The sequence below is a fragment of the Olea europaea genome, chromosome 23 (genome assembly GCF_002742605.1).
Source record: "Olea europaea var. sylvestris chromosome 23, O_europaea_v1, whole genome shotgun sequence".
NCBI classification, from domain to species: Eukaryota; Viridiplantae; Streptophyta; class Magnoliopsida; order Lamiales; family Oleaceae; genus Olea; species Olea europaea.
The window spans coordinates 2,625,058-2,645,496 of NC_036259.1; positions in this window are offsets into that span (position 1 = coordinate 2,625,058).

A 20,439-nucleotide genomic window follows, 5' to 3' on the forward strand; every position below is an offset into this window, starting at 1 on the left:
GTTTTCTTCTTTAGTATAGATGACATTTTCTTCAACTTTATTTTTGCATTCCCAACTGAAATAGCCAAGCTTATTACAATTATAGCATTCAATTTGGCTTTTATCATCAACACTTTTCCTCCTGCAAGACCTTGAATAGGACCATTATCCCTTGATGAATTCCCATGTTGGCTATCACGTAATCTTCATTTATCTTCTTTTCCATAATTTCCTCTTCGTACTCGACCTAATGAATTGCCTCGTACACTAACTCAATGTTGGCCTCGTCCTCTTTGGAAACCCTAGGTTATATTCCTTCCTTTTCAATTATAGGTTTGTTTGAAGCAATTGCTCCACTGTATCTTTCTCTTTTTTCAAAAGTTTCTCTTCATACGCAAGGAACCCACAAGATTATTGACGTTCATTGTACTCAAATCTTTTGATTCTTTGGTTGCTACAACAATGAAAATAATTTCTTCATCCAACGAACGAGGATTTTTTTGACCACAATGGTATCACTTGTTATTTCACAATTTCATCATTTCGTTCACATTTTAAAATTTTTGAGACATTCTGAAAATAACTCAGATTCTTTCATAGGCAAAGCTTTGTGTTCATCTCTCAATGTCTGAAATTGAACTTTCTTGACTTGATCAGCATCTTTAAAATTATTTTCCAAAATATTCCATGCTGGTTTAGTATTTGTTGCATCATATATCTTCTCATATGTACTATAACAATCCCTTGATGAGTTATGGCGAGAAAGTTCTGATCCTTCTTTCTTATATTGGAAAATGCATTTCTTTGCCCTTAAGTTAAAGAGGCTTCATTTTTCTTTTCTGTATTTCCATTGTCAACAATCTCCCATACATTTTATGAGCATTGTTAAAGCTTTCATTCAAATGCACAACATGCTGAAATTTTGTTTAATGTGACAAGGAATTGGAAAGGAGCCAAATTGTTGTTCTCCTATCACACCCCAATTACATAGATATCATACACTCACCTCATATAATATATTGGGAAAAAAAAACAGCCAATATAACCAAAACTATATATATACTCATATTCCTACATATTTACTTTTGGTTACAAAAGTATCTATCATACCATTTCAAAAGTCATATATGCAATACAGGATACCTAAAAATATTCTAAAATTGATTATGAGACCAAAACAACCACCAAAATTAACCCTACAGGTCATCATCCATGTATATCAAGCTTCGAAATCCTGTAAGAACTTGACAGCTAGCGTTTACCCACCTTTTGTATATTAGATAGAGATCTGAGCTATCAATATCAATAATCAATAATATAACCACCAATATGATATCAGCACAGTTGAGTAGACCATCCTCTTTTGACCACTTTTTATACATCCCCTAACTACCTTATGAACACCCAAGAAGTATCCCACCCAGACTACCAATAATAATATCAAACGGCACAGTCAATTGTTTCCCCCCTCCCGTGATCACCAAAGGTACACCCCCTATCTACCCTTGCGAGATCACCTGGGAAGCCTCACCCACAATGTTAAATCATCACAAAAACTAATTTCACATTCTTGGTGCCCTAGTAGTGGTTAATAAAACATTTTATAATGTAAATTCATTTTTTGATCATGTCGTGCATGCTAAATTCCTGACTATGGACATATGTCGTGCATGCACGTGCAAATGCATGGAATAGTATACTCAATCAAAATGGATGCCATTATGTTTTTCAAACATGTATTCAATCATCGTTACAAACATATGATATACAATAAGTTCATTATCAAAGTTATGTAAAGGTTCAATAATAATCGATAGAAAATAATTCAACAAATGCTATTTTCTTGCATCGTAATTGCAAATGGAATTTTACATACCTTTTTGCCTTTGTATACGTGTACTTTCTACAGTGTATAGGTCGAGTCCCTTTTTCACTTACAACCGGAAATCAACATGCATTACCATCTAATATTAATCATGATCTCGTACTACAACCATTAATGCCAAAATAATTTAGATAGTGTTGTTATAAGTTCAAGTTATCGACTGCACTCAGAAGTAGTCCAATAAGTCCCATTATTTTTCAAGTTTAATTATGAATGTCAAAGTCAGTTAATCGTTGCCAATAAGCCAACCCTTATTAAAATCAATTTTCCAAGCCTTAGAGATGATAAGAGGACATGTAATGGTTGAAACTAAGTTAAATATAAAAATGGAAACCTGGAGTGTAGCCGTAAAAGTAGCTCACACATAGGCAAAATGGATCGTGCATGGAAACGGGCAAGATTTCAACCCGTGGCCAAATCAACTAAATAATGTGCGCTGTACAAAAATCTGAAGGTGGTTTAATTTTTCTTTTTTTTCATTTTGAACTCTTTTTGTTTTATCTTTTCCGATGTTATAGATTATTTAGTTTTATTTGTTATTTCCTATATGTATGGCCTCAATCTTTCATTGTAAAAATCCATTATTTTTTAGAGAATTAACAAAGCAAGATTTGCTTTCTACATGTTCTTAATTGAACTTAGTTAGAACTTATCAAAATTCATACTCTTTGTGGCGTTCAACACATATTGCAAGGTTCTTGGTTTTTATAATAACAGGGTCAAGGTTCATCATTAATTTTGGTTTTTGGATTTAATAAATCATTGGGTCTTATAAACACTGATCTTAACTTTCTTGGGCTTCGTTTCATTTTTTTGTGGGTTCCAGAGTTCCTATTGCTATGTGGGCTCACATCAATTGGCATCAGGGTTTTGGCTCTAAAATTAGGCTTTTATCCTTTATTTTTCTAATTCCAATTCTTCTTGTGTCTTCTTCATTGAGTCTTCATAATTTTTTTATTTTTTTTTTGGTTTATTGCCTTTGTATGATCTTTCCGCATATTTAGTTTAAAAATAAAAATCGCAAAAAAGGGGGAAAAAGCCAAGGAAAAAAAGGCAATTGGTCAAGATAAGGCTTATTCAATTTCAAGAAACACTTCTTCAAATTCTTGTGGTGAAATATACAATAAAAAATCTTTCTAGTCATTCAGCACCTACTCCTTTGGTATCAATTTTGTTGAGAAAAGGGATTGATCAATTTCCAGAAAGTCGAGCTTAGTTTATTCAATTTCAAGAAACACTTTCTATCTCATTCGGTATCAATCTTGTTGAGAAAAGGCATTCTTAAGTCATTTTCGAGTCATTATCCTTCTTTTTATTCTATTGTTCTTGTGGGTTTGAACCTCACAAGGGTCTACATTTATTATTATTATTATTATTATTATTATTATTATTATTATTATTTTGCTGAGATCAATTAGTTATTTAGAGAAGTTAACAAAGAAAGCATGGAGAGGAAAAAAAGTAAGAGTGGTGAGCTTGTTATCGGCAAAAGCCAATTGAATTGAACCCAGGATTGAATCAAGGAACCAAAGTTGTAAAGGCCATATATATCGGCAATAACAAATATACCCCGAGATAACTCTTAAAGCATCAAGTATCAAACAAATAGAGTTCTAAATGAAAAAGTAAATTTTAAACCACCTTCAAAATTTTATGCTCCGTGTGCACAATGTTATTTCATTCCCGCATGCACTACTCGATTGATTTAGCTACTGATTGACATTTTCCTCCGTGAGCGTGCCACCCATTTTCTACTTGCACACACATCACTTCGCTTCTTCTAACTTAGCTTGAATTAAGATCACTAAGATTTGTTCTTCTTTTATGCCCAAACTACGAATCTTATATGTAGCTCTCCACCTCGCTAATAGGTCTCATGTTTCTAATAGCCTATATGAAGAGGCCTCCCACTCCCCATTCGAAGGGTCCCTTTCCTCACCCTCATTAGAACCTACCTCCTCTTCCTCCCTTTGAACCCGATTTCAGCTATATCTTGTTCTATTTCTATTGGCCGATTCATGTCTCTTGGGTGAACTTTTGAAATGGGAATGGATTGAATATTTCCTGGGCATCTGAACTAGAAAATTGGGAAGGAGAAACTGATTCTTCTTGTTGTGTTGCCCTAAGATTGGACCCTTGATTCGTTCGAACTATATAGTGGTCGAGATAAGAAAATAAAGCAAAAAAAAATGGGAGCGTTTTTGTAAGGAGGGTTACCCACCTAGGCAATTGATGACCTCACTTAGAAGGAAAATAGGAGCACAATGAAATTTTCACTTCATCAAAAAGTATGGAGAGCAAAAATTGTTGAAATAAGGAAGAAAAGTGTTCACCTACCACTAGTACTCTACCTTATCACCATCACTAGCATCCTTCAATTTTGGGCAGATCACAATCTCTATTCCTCATCACTTCTCCATCATCACGTAAGATCATGACCCTTTTGTTTGGGCATGGAGAAGCAATGTGCCCCCATCCCAATCATCTAAAACACTTGATATCCCTATTCCTAGAAGGTTGCGAATTCGTCTTAGGTTTTATTTTGCTATTGGTGGTTCTGTCTTAACCTTTGAAAGAACCTCATGATTTCTATTACTATCCCACTTTGGTTTCTAAGGAGAACTAGAACCCGAAGAATGCCTAGCTGCACATTTTCATTGCCACTTGCAACATATCCTCCAACTCCACATAAAACCTTTCATAAACCCGATAATTGTGGCTTCTTGATCCTCTTCAACATTTGACCTAATCATAGCGATCTCTCTCTCCTTGTGGTAATCTTCTACACTCCTCGAACTTTGACTAAGGCTCATGTTTTTTTTATGAAGATCCCTATAATAGCGATTAGGCACAAATCTCTTTCCCATGATAGCCTTCAACTCACCCTATGTTTCAATAGGTCTCTCATGATTCCTCCTTCTACTTGTTGCTAATTGATCCCACCATATGATTGCATAGTCAGTAAACTCTATAGCATCTAGTTTCACCTTTCCCGCTATAAATATACCTTCGGATTGTTTCTACCTTGTAGTGAAGGAAATGTCATCTTAACCCTACCTAAATTCCAATCAACCATTATCTCCACCAAAGCCTCTAGGATATCCTTCAGGCCCCCTTTCACTCCTATTTCCTCTATTCCTCATCCTACCCACTTCAGCATCCGATATTTGATCAACTCATTAGCACTATCCAATTCTAGGATTTCTCCTACCTTGCCTTCTAACATTAGGAACTCCTCCACCATTTGTAAGTTAGCTATCACCGCATCATACCAATCCGTTCTATCTCTAATTTCTCTAGAAAACCACATTCATTCATTCGAATTGTTGTTGCACGACCCTTATCATGAAGGCTTGATTTTCTCCCTCTATAGATATATTGATTCTTTTTTATCAGACATCCTAATAACTACAATTTTGTTTGCCTCACACGTTGCAATCGTGTTTCACTCAAATTTGGCTTCTTCCCTTTAATAATCTCACAACTGTTGCCCTTTTTCCTCTTTATGCCTTCATTCTATTTCTTCCTTGTGAGCTTCTAACCACCAGAACAAGGAATTCAAGAAGGTAATGTCTTGAGAAAAGGACCCAAGAAAGGAAGGAATAAATGAATCAAATTAAAAGCACAACCAAGAATTTTAAGAAAGTGGTTCTTAAAATCGATTTATGCCTTTTCCACAACAAAACTGATACCAATGAATTTTCAAGAAAGTTTTATAGTTTTACTTGGAATTTTTTTTTCCTTTTGCTAGAATATTTATCTAGAATTTTCATTTGCTTTCGACATTAAATGTGCAAAAAATCAAAAAAGGCAAGAAAATTGAAAAAAAAAAATTGTGTTGGTGTACAAAATTTAACTCACAAACTATTCTTGAATGTAAGTAAGCCCCTGTTTGAGCCCTATTAATTTTTATTCTATTACATTTCATTTTTCTCTTTCCTATTTTCAACAACACAATCTTCCATAAAATAATATTACAAATAAATAAAAAACTTTTCATTCTTTTTCAACCACTCATTTTTCAAAAAATACTATTTCACCCATAAATTTTTCCACGTAATGGGGGCCAAATAGGGGCTAAATTTGTTTATGAAAAAGACTCAAGAAGATGTTGAAGACTCGAGAAAATGATGGATACTCGATGCAGAAGATGAAGTCTCAATGAAGAAGATGGGAATTAGTAAAAAAAGGGAAAAGATAGGGATATATCCTTGATTTTGGCGCTAAAGCTCTGATACAAACTGAAGTATCTTTGAAACCCACAAAAGATTGAATCATATCCCCAAAAAAGTTAAAATTCTATTTTGGAGCTTGACCAAATAATTTATTAAATCAAGGAACCAAAGCTATAAAGGAACTTGACCCATTAATCACAAAAATTAAGAAATTGCTATGAAATTCATGAATGTCACAAAGTTGAAATCATTGATAAGTTCAAAATTGGGTTCAATGAAGAACAAGTAGAAAGCAACCTTGCTTTGAATAACCGATTGATTTATATTGAAAGAATGATGCCATATATATAGGCAATAAGAAAGAAACCTTAAACAATTTGTAAAAACATCAAGAAAATACCAAACAAATAGAGTTCTAAATTAAAAAGGAAAAATTAAACCGCCTTCAAGTTTTTGTACTATGCGCACGCACTGTGTATTCTCTTGCGCTGGCGCCGTTCAATTGATTTGGATATGGGTTGAAATTTTGCTTTCGTGAGCACATCATTTTCCAACTACACTCCAAGTCTGCCTTCTTCTAACTTAACTTGAATTAAGTGCACCATGCTGGTTCTTCTTTTATGCCTGTCTCGAAACTTTAGCTTGGACAAGTAATTCCATGGCTTCCTTTATCTTCTTTGCCCTCAATCTTGTCATTGGTCCTTCTTCCACAATCAAAGAATCCTTGCTAGCCTTTGTCTCATGGTTATCATCACCAATATTGAGTGAAACACTTGAGGCATATGATAGTCATCAACATGTCTGAAAGAGAAGAGTCAATATCCAGGGAGGAAAACAATCAATCCTTCATGTTGAAAGCTATGCAGCAACAATTTAACCAGATGAATGTGGTGTTTGGAGAAAGTAGGGATAAAATGGATTAGCAGGATATGGTGATTATAAACTTACAAAGGGTGCAACCTAGAGGAGTTCCTATTATTAGGAGGCAAGATAGGAATGATCTTAGAGCTAAATTTGATAATGAGAATGAAGTAGAGAGTGAGAATGAGGATGACCAAATCTCAGATGTCGTAGTGGGTACGATGAGGAATAGAAGAGATAGGGGGCCTAGATGAGATCCTAGAGATTTTTGTAGAGATCAAATAGATCAAAATTTGGGTAGTATTAAAATGAAAATTCCTTCATTCCAAGGTAGAAATGATCCTGAAGTTTTTTTGGAGTGGAAGAAGTTAGAATTGATCTTTGATTGCCATAATTATTCTAAGGAGAAAAAGATAAAACTAGAAGCAATATAATTTACTAATTACACAATAATATCACAGGGTAGATTGGCGAGAAATAGGAGGAGGAATGATGAGAGGCCTATAAAAACATGGTGCGAATTTAAAGCTATCATGAAGAGGAGATTTGTAGCTAGTCATTACTATAGAGACCTTTATCAAAAACTACAAAGCCTTGGCCAAGGCTCAAGGAGTGTGGAGTTTCTCCAGAAGGAGAGAGGTAGCTATAATTAAAGTCAATGTTGAGGCAGATAGGGAGGCCAAAATGGAAAGATTTTTGAATGGTTTAAAAAGGGATATAGCCAATGTAGTTACAAACGTTATGTGGAGTGAGAGACATGTTACATGTGCTATGAAAATGGAGAGATAGTTAAATAGAAATGGTGTAGATAGGTATTCTTCGAGATCCAATCCTTCTTGGAAATGAAGTGGGATAGTAATAGAAGTAATGGGGCTGTTTCAAAGGGGAGAAGTAGAAGTAGCTAGCAAAATAAAACCCAAGTCAAATTCCCAACCTCCTAGATTTGGGAATATCAAGCTTTTTAAAAGCCTGGGTTCGAAGCACATTGCATCTCAATGTTTAATAAAAGGGCAATCAGTGATGAGATGTCCGAGTTGAACGATGCTACTAATGGTGATGGAACACAGTGGTAGGTAAAGCACTTGTTATGAGCCATGCTCTTAGTACAAAAATTAAGGTGGATGATATGAAGCAACAGAAAGATGATTATAGATAAGGGAAATTGGGCTTCTCTATGTTAAAGCATTCTAAACCCTATAGGTTTTAGTGGTTGAATGAATGTGGAGAGGTCAAGGGAGTCTCAATGAGCTTTACTATTGGTAAGTATAGTGATGAGGTGATGACTGACGTGGTTCGACATGCTAGGCATATCTTGTTGGGAAATTCATGGCTATGATAGGAAGGTAATGTATATGATGGGTATAAAAACAGTTACAATTTTGTGAAAGATGGAAAATCCACTACTCTTATTCCATTAACACCAAAACATGTCTATGATGATCAATAAAGAGGGCTTTAGTGGTAAACCATCCTTTGATATTGTTGGTTTATAAGGATTCATTCCTTAATTTTGAGGAAACTAACCCACCCCACCCGAGTTTGGCTCTTTCTTTATTGTAGGGATTTGGAGACTTGTTCCCTCAGGACATGCTTAGTGGATTACCACCCATTTGAAGTATTAACATAAAAAATGTTGTGTTCTACACCCGTTTTAGCACTACCTAACTTTAAAAAAACTTTTAAAATTGAATTTGATGCATCAGATATAGGAATTTGAGTTGTTTTAATGTGGGATTGTGACCAATAGATTATTTCAGTGAAATGCTAAGCAGGACAGCTTTGAATTATTTTACAGTGAAATGCACTTCTTCGAGCTTTGGAGACATAACAACACAACCTATGGCCGACGGAGTTTGTGGTCCACACTAAACATGAGTCATTGAAACTTCTAAAGTGCCAAAGTCAGTAAAACAAGAGTTAGTTAAATGTAAAAATGCCAGTTCCTAGTGAATCTTGGATTGATGTGTCTAAGAATTTTGTGCTGGGTTTCAAGATTTCCTAGGACTAAGAAGGGTAGAGATTCCATATTTGTCGAAGTGGATAGGTTAAGTAAGGTGGGGCACTTCATTCAATGTCATAAAATAGATAATGCCACAAAACATAGCTAATTTATTCTTTATATAAATAGTGCGGATCCATGGGATATGTAGGAGCATTGTGTTTGATAGAGATGTTTAGTTCCTTAGTCACTTTTGGAAGGTTTTGTGGCATATGTTGGGGACCAAAAAACTATTGTTTTCTACTACTTGTCCCCTACAAACAGATGGACAAATTGAGGTATAGTTTTATTAATCCACTAACTTCATTGAATTTAATTCATTTATAGAATTTGCATATAATAGGGCCATACATTCTACTACTTATTCGCCTTTTGAAATTGTGTATAGTTTTATTAATCCCCTAACTTTATTGAATTTAATTCCTTTACCTGTTGATGAAAGAGGTAGTTTAGCTGCGAAGAAGAAGGCTGAATTTGTAAGCTTAATCTATTTGAAGGTTAGACTTCAAATTGAAGGAAGAATGAACATTATGCATCTCAAAGGAGGTGTGTAACATTTGAACTGGTTGATTGATGCTTGATCTGATAATTTATTGAATCAAAGAACCAAAATTTCGGAAGGACTAGACCTCTTAATTACAAAAACTATAAACCATGCTATAAATTTGTTGAATGCCACAAAGATGGAACCCTCGATAAGTTCAATATAGAACAAGAAGAAAGCAAATCTCACTTTATTAATTTTCTCGATAATGTGTTGTTTACAATGAAAAATAGAATGCTAGGAAAAATCAGTAAAAATGTGTTTCAAATTGAACTATGCTACCACATAGTTATAACTCCCGCGACAACATATAACAACCAAAATTTCACTTCCTTGTTTTGGGAATAATACATGTTATCGTATCTTGTCTTATACTATGCTATAGCATAATTATCCGCCTGGCTTCCAATTTTTTTTTTTTTTTCTGGATTTCAATGCACCAATTTTTTTTGTGTTCATGTCCAACACGAAACTTGGTGTTTGGCATGTCAACTTTAAACTTTGGCCTCCATAGATTGAACAAATAAATGCATGGATTCATTGATACTATTTGCTCGCGATCTCATTATTGGTTCCTCCTTAAGTTGGGTCGGAACCTTATAAGTTTGTAGCCCTCCATAAATTCTACCATTCTCTCCCTCTTCATGAAAATTCCTCAAATCTTGACCTGCATTAAAGAGAGAAAGATCAATAACATTGAAAGTAGTGAATACTATACTAGCCCCGAAGATCCATCTTGTAGATATTATCATTAATCATTTTGATCACATGGTCCATATCATGCACCTGGATCAAATTTTACATGCCTCGTCTTCTTTCTTCCATAATGGTCAATCCTCTTCTTTCCACCGATTGAAAAAATATTCTTCACGCTTTAAGACATCTATAGGAAATTTCAAATGCATATCATATCCATATAGGCTCTTGCGACATCATCTAACCTTAGATATGGGATGTTGATACGTTGCCGTTAGAGAACTCATGTTTACCCCAATGTTCCTTTTGCTCTTCAAACTCCCCAATTGATTTTGAAACACCTTTCCTTTCATGGAAACTCACTTTCAACTTTCTTTTCTCTCTTCTTGCTCCTCTTTTTTTCTTTCTCTTCACCCACCTCCTCATTTACTTTTTCACCCTATTTATTTTTTCTTTTGTGGCTCTATTTTTTTTTTTTTTTTTTTTTTTTTTTTTTTATGATTTTCAGCCACCTTTCTATTTTCCCTCTTACTCTCCATTTTTTTTTGAACTCTCTTGCTTCTCCATATGATTAATTGTTTGAAACTTAATCATATTGTGAAATTTGAAACTTTCCAACAAATCATCGAGCTCACTAAACTTCATAACAAGTGCTTCATCTACCAATGGGTACTCTACTCCATCAAAGTCTATTGGATTTCTTCTAGGCTCACGCCTACTTTTTCTATTCCTCATCCTATCAACTTCAACTATCGACATTTGATTAATTTCAACACTGGGATAACGCTTATTTTGCCTCATAACATATGAGCTCTCCTAGGTAGCCAATTAGTTTGAAATCAATGTATTCCATCGATCCATACTGTCTCTAATTTCTCCAAATACCAAATTCATCCGCTTGAATTGTTGTCGTATGGCCCTCATCATGAAGGATTGATTGTTTCCCTCTCTTGATATTGATTCTTCTTTATCAAACATGTTAAATGCACTTGTGTTTCACTCAGCAATTGGTTTTTCCCCTCCAATAAACTCACCACTCTTGCCATTTTCCTCTTAGTGCTTTCTTTCAAGTTCCTTATGGAACTAATTGATCTCAATCAAACATTTCCACCCTTGTGAGGTTCAAACCCAAAGTACAAAGCATTTAAGAAGGATATTGACTCAAGGAAAGGACTCAAGAAAGAAAAGAATTCAAGAAATGAATGAAAAAACAAAGAAGAATTTCGAGAGAAGTGTTTCTTGAAATTAATTTATACCAATGGATGATTTATGTATTGAATTGATTTCTTCAAAGAAATTGCACTTCAAGAATTTTGAAGAAAGTGTTTCTTGAAATCGAATAAACAAAGTTTGGCTTGGAATATTCTTTTTGTTTTTGGTAGATTTTTTTTTCTTTTTTTAAGAATTTTCGTTTTTTGCTCTAAATACTCAAAAAATTGACAAAGGCATGAAAGAACGTTTTCCAAATCAAAGGTCTGAATTGCATCCTAGAGGAGATAGACCATTCCATGTCCATCAAAGATTAATGACAATGCCTACAAATTGGATTTTCCGGGTGAGTAGAATGTGTCTACTACTTTCTTTGTTGTTGATATTTCTTTCTTTGATGCAAGTGAAGATTTGGGGTTGAAGCCTTTTAAAGAGGGAGGGAATGATGAGAATCATGGAAGGTGAGCTAGCAAGGATCCATTGCACGTTTAAGATGGACCAACTTGGAGGATCAAGGAAGCCAGGGAAGGATGTGGGAGAAGACTTCGAGTGCAATGAGTAATACTCAATTTCAAGATGAGCATGAAAGAAGAACCAACCTTAATGCACTTAATTCAACCCAAGTTAGAAGAAGAGAAGCTTGGAGTGTAGCCATAAAAACAGTACGCATGCAATAAAATAGATCACAAGTGCATAGAGGAAAATTTTGACCTGTAGCATAATTAATTTGAACAGCATGTTCGAGAGAGAATATATGATGTGCACGTCCAGTAAGAAAATTTAAAAGCGGTTTAATATTTCTTTGTTCGTTTAGAACTCTATTTGTTTGATGCTTTCTTGATGTTTTAATAGTTATTTCTTTGTTGTTGCCTATACAGGGCCTCATTCTTTCATTTTTTTTAGAGAATTAATAAAGCAAGATTTGCTACTTGGTCTTAATTGAATTCAACTAGAACTTATTGAAGATTCATATTCTTTGTGGAGTTCAACTCTTACAACAATGTTTGTGATTTTTGTAATTATGGTGTCAACTTTCATCATTAATTTTGGTTCTTTGATTCAAATAAATCATTGGATCAAGCTTCAAACTCTGAGCTCTCTTGGGGTTTGTTGAAAATCTTTTGTGGGTTCCAAATTTTCTTTTGCTCCGTGGATTCACATAAATTATCATGCATCAAATATATTCCAACCTAATAAAACTTATTTCCATACATATAACTCTTATATCAAAACATTCCAAGTGATACATATAGATTTCCTCAACTATTCATTCAATTCCTTATCCGATCAGTGTCGATGCTCAACCTATTTCAACAATTTGCACCTCAATATTTATAACGTCATGTGAGTCTAATATTATTGTATTTTGATCACTACAAATATATTAAAGACTTAATTAGGGTTTTGGGTAACCTTGATCAATCAAATTGAAAGATAGTAACTTTACCAATAATAAATTCGACATTTGGGTGATCAAATTAACAAATCAATATCCGACATCTAGATTAACCTAATTTTCCACCATAGCTTAATGTAAGATTCACCACCTAGGAAGGAGAGGTCGAAAACCATATAAGATATTAAAACCTCAGTGATCAAATGAACAAGAGAAAGCATTACGAACTATTGATGCAAATGCAAATGACTTGGTAAATAGCAAGTACTTGAATTATATTGTTCAAGTGTGTAAAGTAAAGTTTGGGGTATTACATAGACATTTCTTAAAACAACAATTTTTTATAATTGGATCTCTGACACCAATTTGTTGAAAACGAGTGGTGGGAAATAAGTTGATATGAAACAAATTTGTAGGATGAAATAATATTTCACCCAATTTCAATACAAACTATTTTTCTTTACAATTCTACCATGTGTTTGCAACTTTCCTTACACTTCCAAATGCTTCAATCTACTAGCTATTTGTAGGTCTCAAATACTTGTTTACTTCCATACATTTACCAGACACATACATTCCCCCCTTAAATTCACTTAAAAAAACTCAATACTTTGAAATGACTCGCGTGTTTCTTGTGAACTTAAAATTTTGCGCTATTAAAAACTCTAAATTTCATGAATGTATTTACATTGAAAGGCTTTGGCATGGGATTACTTGTCCAAGATACATGGGCCAAGAGTTTGAGTACAACGAGATATACACATGTTGAAAACAGTGCTTGGAGTTTTTATGAGTTACCATATATATGGCCTCATGTTTGTGAGGTTCAACAATTTCATAGAAAGGTTCATAATTTTTGTGATTAAGGGGTCGAGTTCCTTTATATAACTTTCATTCCTTGATTTAATAAATTATTTTACGTTCATAATTCTTGGGGTTGTGTGGGTTTCGAAACTACTATTACTACTTGGTTTCACATAATCCCGTGTCTTCACATATTTCACATGGATCGTCTCATTGGAAATACTCATAAATTGAAACCTTTGTTAGATATGCTTGCTTCGTTCATGGAACACCATTCTTTTTTGTGACAACATAGCTGACTTGTTGTCCACATTAATTTCTATTGCTTCTTTTTGCACAACTCCAATTTCTCGAAGAAGATGTGTAAGCATATTACATGAAAAGAAAACAAAATGTTGTTTTTTGAGGTTGAAGTAAGAGCAATATCTCCCATAAAGAATACAAATCCGGTGGTACTTTTACGATCATCATTGTGTCCAGCCCAACCACTATCTCAAGATCCCTTAAGATTACATTCGGAAGAAGATGAGTTCCCAAAATCAAGTGTACCTTTAAAATAACAAAGATTTCATTTGCTACCTCGAAATGAGTAGTAATAGGAGATTCCATTTAATGACTCACTAATCCAATACCAAAGAGTTTATCTGGCCTATTGTCATATATCTAGAACTCCCAACTAGGCTATTAAAATAGCCCCTGTTTGATCCCCATTAAATTACATTCTATTGTTCTCGCTCCTATTTTCAATCACACAATCTTCCATAAAATAATATTACACGTAAATCGAAAATTCTTCCTTCTTTTTCAACCACTCATATTTTCAACAAAACACTATTCCCCCTATTTTCATTATCAAAAATGGGGGCCAAACAGGGACTAAGTTGGATGTATAGTTTCACCTTTCCATGTTTTATCAACTTAATTCCAGTTTCAATAGGAGTTGGCATTGTCTTGGAATATCTTTAGCATACCATTCTTGAAAAATAAGAAATGCCTTTCACTATTGGCTTCATCTTAATGTCAAGATAACATGACATGACCCCAATATCTGTAATCTCGATTTCATGAATCATTGCCTTCTTGAATTCATGGAACATGCTAGGAATCATCCTCGTACAAACACGTAAGCAAAAGAATCCCCTTGTTTGTTAGTTTTGGAATAAAGAACATGTTTATTGAGATTTTTTTTAAAGCCCAATGTTAAAGAATTATTTATCAATTCTACTATTCGATGCTCTTGGAGCTTGCTTCATAGTCCATATAAAACCTCCATCAATATGCGATCCATAATGAAGCCCTATGGGTTCAAAATCTCATTGGGATTATCATAACATCATTTAGCAAATAATAAATGCTTCCAATTTTTTTAGGTGATATAGAGGAAGAAGTAGTTTTAATGGATTGAAGAATGTTAACAAGCTTTCCAAGGCTTTCACCTCAAAATCTCACTAGTATGAATGCTCAAACTAGAGCTAACGATGAATTTGCTATATTGAGAGGGAGATATTTGAATTTCAAGCATTTCTCATTAAAGGAGGGGGTATTTATAAATTTCCCTCCAATGTTTTAGAGAATGATAGATGACGGCTCCTTATTGGCTATTTTACAACTAATTCAATTAAGAATCACATTTTTATCATTGACTTTATTCTATTTATTGATAGCCTGTAGCTAGCCTATCTCTGTTTACCTACATGGAGCAAACTTCTCATGCTTCTCTGCACAGGGTCTTTACTTTGCTGGGTGGGGACGTAGTTAGTGGAGTGAATTTTTGAATTCTACAAATAGTCCCAAAAGTCCAATTTTATTATTTATATTAAATCTAGAACTTTAATTGTAGCACCTTTTTGCGATTGCAAATGTCTCTAATGAGTTTTACCTGATTATTTATTCAACACTTAATGCTCAAGCCAGATGGAAAGTTGTTTTAGTCTTTTAATGCCAATTCACGAGTGATTTAATGAAATTCTTCTTTATCGTTCTTATCAGGATTCTTCCGCTTAAGTATCCCTCCATAGCCCAAATCAAATGCAACTGCGTCGATGATTGCCTACAAGTAATTTGCTATCATCATATGCAAGATTTTTTTAAAGAAGTTAGGAATATAGTTAAAGACAATATTATTTTAAAGAAGTTCGGAATATAGTTAAAGACTACCAAGAACCTTCGTAATTGTTTCTTTTCCAAGATTATATCTAGGAATTTAAAGTCAAATTCAATACTTTCTATCAAGTGGGATTATTGTTCCTTCCTTAATTTGGTATCCAAAAAATCTTATTCTTGTCCAAAATAGAGGAGAATATTTAAATGTTTGAAATGTTGATCAATATTTAGAGCAAAGACTAATATGTCGTCAATGTAATTTATAATAAAAAAAATTCATTCTTGGTATCTTGAAATTTGGAATGGGCATTTTTTAACCCTAGAAGACGTAACATTCAACTCATATTGCCCAAAAGGAACTCTAAAGGAGTTTAATATTTATCCTTTTTCATTTAACTGTATTTGCCGATATTTAGATTGTAGATCATTTTTTATTTTTATTTTTATTTTTAATTTTTAAATAGATGAGCTTCACTAGGCCTTGATAATAAGTCTCTTTTGTTAGGAATAGGATAGCCATCATAGAGTTTTATTTAAGGGTTTATAATAATTAAATTGGGTACTCCCCTTTTGTTTTCTGCAGCATTATTGACATAAATACTAGGCCCATGGTAAAAGTTCTACACATCGTTTTGGCCACTGATGAACGAAGGAGCGCAGGTATTGCTCCAAACATATAGATCACTTTAGGTTGGCCATCTATCTGTAGATGATAAACCAAAGTTTGAGCTTAGTACCGGATAAAGAAGAATTCTTACCAAAACTTGCTGCTAAAATGGGGTCACAATCACTAATAATTGATCTAGATGTCCCCTGTAACTTGACCACACCTTCCACAAATTTTTCTGCCACCAACTTCGCCGTGAAAGGATTGGGCAAGAGCCATAAATTGGGTGTACTTACTCAACCTATCTACCACCACAAGCATCGTATCGTTGCTAGAAGAAGTAGGTAGGCCCTCAATAAAATCAAGTGTGATGTCATCCCATACCTAATGTGGAATAGGCAGAGGTTGGAGAAGACCTGCTAGAGCTAATTGTTTTGGCTTGGTTCTTTGGCACGTCTCACATGTAGCAACAAAGGTTTGAATATCCATAAACATGGTAGGCCAATAGAACTGTTGGGCTAGCCTCTTGTATGTCCTAAGAACCCAAGAATGGCTCGCGGTCCCGCAAGCATGGAATTCTTCCAATAGGTTTATTCCGAATTTCATGAACCTAAGGCAACACAATCCTACTTTTGAAGAACAATAATCCATTTCCCCATTGGTAAGAGCCTCCTGGATTTTCCTTGGCAACACTTTCCTCTCGCTTAATGTAATCATCTCCTGCCAAAGCCTTTTTTACGTCTTCCCACAATTGAACTTGCGGCACAAATATGATGTGAAGTATAGAACTATCGGGTCTTCGAGATAATGCATCCAACACGGAGTTTTCATGGTCTGGCTTGTGTATAATCTCATACTCATAGCCAAGCAATTTCGCCACCACTTTTGTTGTTCTGGGATAGCCACACTTTGGTCCAAGAAATATTTGAGGCTACGTTGATTTGTATGGATGAAGAACCTTTGCCAAAAGTACTCATAGCTTCAACAGTGGCCAGCATTTCCTTAACATAGATGGACAAAGATCGTTTTGTCACCCCCAAGGCTTGACTCATATGTGATGGGTCGTCCTTCTTGTGTTAGTACCGCTCCTATCCCATCGTCGAGGGCATCGATTTCAATGATAAGGCCACTGTTGGACAAGGCTAATCTACGCATGGATGTCATGGCTTCTTTTAGTGCAAGAAAAGTGGTTTATACTTCTTCTCCCCAGCCGAATTGTCCCTTTCTCAAGAGATTTGTAAGAGGCCAGGTAAGATCCCATAATTCTTCACAAACTTCAGATAATACCCCTGTTAGTCCTAGAAAACCACGTAACTCTGAGATATTAGTAGGACGTGGCCATGCTAACATGGCTGAAATTTTGGACTTGTCTACTTTTACCCCTTGGTGGGTCAAAATATGCCCCCAAATACTCAAGCTCTTGCTGGCCAAAGGAACATTTTGAAATTCACTCTCTCGGATTGGATCAATCAACATTAATCATTCATACATTTTACTCTAAAATCAAGGTTCCTATAACATATTCCTACTTTAATCTATTGCAATCAGATTAAGAAGTGTCCATATACATCAAGTAAACGAAGTAAATAATCCATCAACGACATACATGAAATTGAAACTCAATAAATATTTCGATTAAATGATAGAAAGAGCGTGACTAATTCTATGAAAAATCTAATAAGAATTGAACCAATTTCAATTACCAATTCAAAAAGGGAAACCTATATTTATTTAATTTCACTTGCAATCCTGGAATTTAGAATTCCTAACATATTCCCCATTTATTTATTGAAACAAGATTCAAAAAGCGACAATATACCTTAAGCATAGTGTAGTAATGAAATCACATCAATAATTCAATTTAAATTTAAATTCAACCAATATTTAGTCATTCAATGGAAAAAACATAATTGAATTCATGAACAATTTAATAAAAGTTAAACAAACATCAAAAGTATAATAATAAAGAAACCTAAATCCCAGAGTTATTCGACAATAAAAATCATATTAAATGAAAGAAAAGATATTGAAATCACCAAATCCAATCGAGATCCTTCTTGGCTTCACAAAAGATTTTAGTTCTTCATGGAGTTTCTTGAGCCAAGGATGAGAGAAAAGTGTATGAGGCTCAATGGAGGCATTCTAGGATGTTTTTGGGGTTAAAGCCGTGTGTAAAACGCATTTCCACAAGAGGTTGAATCGAATAAGGAAAGTAAATTTTCGGCCAGAATTTTCTGTGCGACTGCTTTCAGTATTTTGGTCATAACTTCCTCTCCCAACATCCAATTGAGATGATTCAAGTTTCATTAGAAAGCTAACTCAAAGTACTACAATCTTGATAGAGGTGGCTCTTTCCAAATTCTAACATTTACTAGGTCAAACATTGATCTCAATCTTCCGCTCAAAATCTGAAAATCTCTATATCCGGTTGAAATTTGATTTGTGAAAATATTATAGGTATATTTCTTTTGACTTCTAATTGCACCAATGGACTCCTAAATTTCTCAAATCATCATTGCATCGCCCGTCTCATCTATGAATTATTTGCAACTTAGTCCCTAAACTTTCACTTCTTCTCGCTTTAGTCCTTTTTCATTTGTTTCTTCCAAATTTCACCGTTTTCACCAAAATGCAACCTAAACCAAAATATAAGAGTAATGAGTGCATTTTGGCATAATATAATCACATGAATGCTATAATTAAGAGGGGAAAATGAGGTATTTTACACTCTTATCACATCCCTCCAACTTGCTTATTGCTAGTCTCTAGCAATTCAATGGAAAACAAAACAAATGAGTGACTGATCCAAATTAGAAGTGAAGTTGTTGAGTTCTAATTCAATTGTAGTTCATTATCTTTTCAAACTCAACACCACAAGAAATTAACAATGTTATGATTATCAAGATATCAAAAACATTTACTAAATGTGTGAGTGTGTGTCTAGCCATAGCCATCTTACCGCCAACCCTAACACATGCAACATCGAGTGTGTCTCTAGCTAAAGGTCCTGCCCCATAACTCACAGGTATTAAAGTGTTTAATGCGAGGTTTCTCTCTATGGAGTTGGGAAAGATGCACACTCAGAACATGGAGGCTTAAATATTTATGAACAAGCAACAAGCAAACATTGATCACATGATAGGCATACTTTCAAATGAGAATCCATCAACTCCTTACCACAAACCTATTTGAGATCAAAACAGCCAATGTAAAGGGTGTTGAAAGGGTTAAGTTGGGTTATATGAAAAGTAGGGCGAAAAGAATTTAAGGACCTCCAAGTATCTAGCTAGGCATCTCAACAAGTATTTCAACATATCAATCCTTTACATCAACACACTCCTCAACCTTTCAATTCCCAACAACAATCCATCCTTTTTTTATTTCATTTCTTTCTTTTTTTTCAATTCTTTTTCTTTTTCTTTTTCATTTTTTTCTTCTTTTCTTTTGTTTGTTTGCTTTTTTTTTTTTTTTTTTTCAAATTCCCTTTCCTTTTGTGTTTTTTGTCGTCTCCCTCAAGCACTTATAATCTCTTATCACTTGTTACTTTTCTTCTCAAATGCACATTTGAGACCTGCTATACACTTGGAAGAGTAAAGGTAGAAAATTGAATATTTATAGACTTTATGCCAATGTAAGGAGAAATGAATAACTTAGGCACATGAAAGAAATGCTTATGTATGTGTATTGGCTCAAAGTGGCTACTAGGGGATTATAATTATGAAAAAGAACTAGTCTGAAGGCTCAAATTCAATCCTAAATTGACTGTTATCATTTCCCAAGTATAAAGCACCATCTTACCACATACCGTGTAATGTTATTCTCAAAAGAAGTTCCCAATTCACACAACCAATGAACACTTATTACATTTTTAGTAGATTGTGGCTCTCAATCCTCACCAATTCTCACATAAGAAAACTTCAACAAGAGACTCCTCTAGCTACATGTGTTACACTTTCATCTTACCACAAGACTTATGTGCGTAAAAGGATTGAGCAACTGTCTCGATATCCAAACTTTCATGAACAATATTAATTCCTAGTGACATAATAGCGAATTAGGGACTTAAAAAAAATTTAGACTGAATTTCCATGAAAGTATGCAATTCACAACAAAATTCCAAATACACTCACCCCCTAACTAAACATTGCATTGTCCTCAATGCAACAAACATGTCCACCAAA